This window comes from Notothenia rossii (assembly GCF_949606895.1).
Source record: "Notothenia rossii genome assembly, chromosome: 6".
In the NCBI taxonomy this organism is placed as follows: Eukaryota; Metazoa; Chordata; class Actinopteri; order Perciformes; family Nototheniidae; genus Notothenia; species Notothenia rossii.
In genome coordinates, this window is record NC_136909.1 from 42619602 (window position 1) to 42623320 (window position 3719).

Genomic DNA, 3719 nt, shown 5'->3' on the forward strand with positions numbered 1-3719 from the left:
GGCGATGATGGTCTAGCTTCAGCAGCTACATTACCTACGGTGCGTTCGTTAATATTAACTGTGCGTCCGGAGTCCCTGTGGCACAGACTGGACCGCTGGTGAACAGCTGTTAGAACGGGCCGTTCAGGTGTTCAGAGCAGAGCTCCCTGTCGGAGCGGCAGAGCGTGATGTGCACTGAAAAGTTTTTTTTTCCCGTCGCAATATTATCGTTGAGCTAGCTAACTAGCATACATTGTCACTATCTGCTAACGTTAGCTTTAGCCTTCGTTTTCTAATCGTTTTTTTCATAGGCTATAAACAGAGGTGGTATAAGTATATATCTTGTAATTGATTAAAAGTAGAAGTACTCAGTTCTTGTACTTGAGTAAAAGTAGAAATACCAGAGTGAAGGAATACTCTGTTACAGTAAAAGTCCTGCATTCCAAATGTTCCTCAAGTAAAAGTAGAAAAGTATTATTATCAAAATATAGTGAAAGTAGCGACAGTAAAAGTAGTCATTTTGCAGATTGGTCCATTTCAGAATAATATGATATGTTTTATAATGACTGATCATTAAAGTGTTATCAAAGCTGGTAAAGGTGCAGCTAGTTTGAATGACTTTGTATACTGCAGGCAGGGTAGCTTTTGGATTTACTCCAGGTGGAACTAAAGTCTGATTTAACACTTGATTATATTTCACATCATTCATCCACATCTGTAAAGTAACTAAAGGTATTACATACATGTAGTGGAGTAAAAGTACACCATTTACCTCTGAACTGTAGTGGAGTAGAAGTACAAAGTAGCAAAACATTGAAATACTTAAGTAAAGTACAAGTATCTCAAAATTGTGCCCAAGTATAGTACTTGTTGAGTTTATGAACTTAGTTACTTTACACCAGTGGCTATAAAGATAGAAAGACTAAGCCTTGCACAGAGGCATGACAATACATTTTCAAAATGCTCAACAGTGCTGCCAAAATTATAAACTGACTGCTACACAATTAAAATAAATGCTTTTTATATATTTCTATTAGATGTGACTCTATGGCGTTTCTGTTAATAATAACACTGCTGCTTTAGTTGTTCTGACTGCCAAAATCCTCTTGTTATTCCTCATTTTAAAGCCGATATTCTGTGGGGTCAGGGGGCTCGGATCCTTGTCACCTTTTTCATACCTGATGAGTTTGCATCCCTGTTGTCAATTTGTTTGGTTATCTAGGCACAGCTGTGTGTGACTCCCTCTGGTACACTGGTATGTGTTTTCCTAATGTAGAGAGCATTGATTAATTAATAAAGTACACACTGACTCTAGATCCTGACCAAATCCTTATTTTTTGATCAAATGTTTTTCAAAAAAATGTATTGTATATTATATAACAGCTGCACATCACAGACCGGAGTCTCTGCTACTGTGGACCACGAAGGAGGGGATCATCATCCCCATCCCCAAAGACCCTGCATGGCGTGGAAATCTCCTCCTCCTGGAACAATTCTACACCCAGCATATGCTCCCTGTGTTGGCCAGTAAAGAGGAGGACATTTAAATAAACATACTCTCAACACCCTCGGACTCTGCGTTGTGTTTCGTATGTGTGATGGGGTGTTATGCAGAGGGGAGGAAAACAGGACACAGCAGATTGGGATTGTGGTGGAGATGCTGAGCAGTTATTTAATTGTTGCGTGTAATTATTATTATACTGCGTGCTTCTTAGTTATTCCATCTTTTGCTGTAACATGGATCTGTATATTTACTTATCTACCACACTTCCTTCTACATCATACACCATAATTATACATGATGGTGTATATAGGATATGTATTTATTTGTATACATATCTGTAAATTGTATAATTTTATTTTTCGTATTTGGGATTTCTCTTTTGTCCACTCAAATACACTTGGCCCTTTCTCTTTTCCATGTGGAAAATGGCAGCTGCATATTCTGCTTTTCTCATCTGCTCCCTGTCTGCTCATCTACGATGAGAAAATTATATAATTAATTACTAATAATCATTTAAACCTGTTATTACCAATATTTCACAAATTCTTAATGTCAACTTAAGAGCACAGCTGTATGTTGAGTGTCAACTTTGCTTGGTTCATCTTACTGGGGGGCAGCTACATGGATGTCGGTGCAGTCCACAATAATTTTGCAGCTGAAGGCAGAATGAATTTATTATTGACTCAGAATGAAGCACAACTTCATGTCATACAATACATTGACTTTATTTGTAATTGTGTAAAAAAATATGAATATTGATTAGCAAGCAGGACCTGCAGGAACAGAGAATGGTGATGGATGGAGCTGGGAAGAGAGAAGAATAAAGAAAACAGATCAACTTTATTATCGGATATTAAAAATTCAATTTCAAAACAAGTTGCCGCTCCTACAGTTTTCTAGTATGTAAAGATGATTTCACATGACCAATGCAAAATATCCCACTCAATACATCTCTGACGGGTGCATTGTGCCTTTGATGTATATAAATAATATACCATAACCAAATACTATTACGTACAGTGGAAATCAGGTTGCCAGAGCAGGTCAGTCCAGTGTGCATGTTCCTCAGGGTCTCAGCAGTTACAGGTGAGGTAAAGAAAATAAAAGAGAAAAAGGTCAGTAACAACACTTTAAAGTAACAACACTGAATAATTATCTATTTTAATAATTTTCTCTCAGTAATCACTCAACTACTGTCTTTCCAACAAACAGATTGACTCACTCTCACTATCATCACAATGAAACACGTCCAGAAGAATGTCATGCAAAGCTCCCTGCCTGCCTTCCTTCCTTCGACTCTCCCTGAACTGCCTGATCTTTTAATGGTCAATGTTAACCATTTGTGCAGATAGCATTTAGTAGAAAAGATCGCTGATACTAATGTGGCGTTAGCCTACCTCCCGCCCCCTTAGCACCTGGTGGAGGGGGCGATAGGCTACTCTTCAAATGTTTCACAAAATACTTACCATCATGACTACTCTTACTGTTTAACATTTTGGTTTACTTCATGTTAAGGCTAATACAAATGACAAGACTAAGTAATGTAATATAATGCTAACTAACATGCTCGCTACTAGCTAGGTAGCTAACTTGAATATGTTCCATGCAAAACATGTATATTACCTGATATGTTTGGTCCAACGACTCCTGGTCCTTTCATCAGACGGGAAGCGATAGAACGAGCAAGTGGTATGATCTCTTTTGTGATTACAACCTCGTACAAAGCACACAGGCATCTTGTAAAAGTGAATTTATTGGAGCAATCTCTTATATTTATTGGAGGGAATAAATCAGTCTTCTTCTTCCTCTTTGCTTTGCGAGTCACAACCAGTCTTGGAGCATTATCGCCTATGACATCACTTACGCGACCCAGAATGCATTTGGGATTTGTAGTCTTTCTAGTTGCGTATTATTCATAGTCTTATATTTCAGCATTTTTACGACAAACTGTGACTTTTTTTGCATGGAAATTATTGTTTAAGATTGACAAACATCATATGTGTCATTTGTGGCACAATTCAAACGGGATCAAAAGATAACTTTTCTCTCTCCATTGACTTCAATGTATAATTTTCCGCTTCCGGGGTCCCATGGAGGCTCCCGGAAGGGGAGGGACTTCGCCTCTCTATGGTTATGGCGGTAATGCCGGCGCGGTATTTGAAATGTTCATATTGATATTTTTTTAACTCTGGCTGTGTAATAAAAAAATATGGCAAAACGAAAACAGCCAAGCGTC

At 38.1% G+C, this 3719-nt stretch overlaps 1 long non-coding RNA gene across 1 annotated transcript; it reads right to left on the bottom strand.

Moving 5' to 3' along the window:
• Positions 1 to 2143: 2143 nt before the first annotated feature.
• Positions 2144 to 3485, bottom strand: LOC307042572. Its single transcript, XR_013809162.1, has 2 exons — positions 2502 to 3485; positions 2144 to 2287 (listed from the first exon to the last, which is right to left on the bottom strand). It is a non-coding gene; the product is annotated as an uncharacterized lncRNA (long non-coding RNA).
• Between the last annotated feature and the right edge of the window lie 234 nt (positions 3486 to 3719).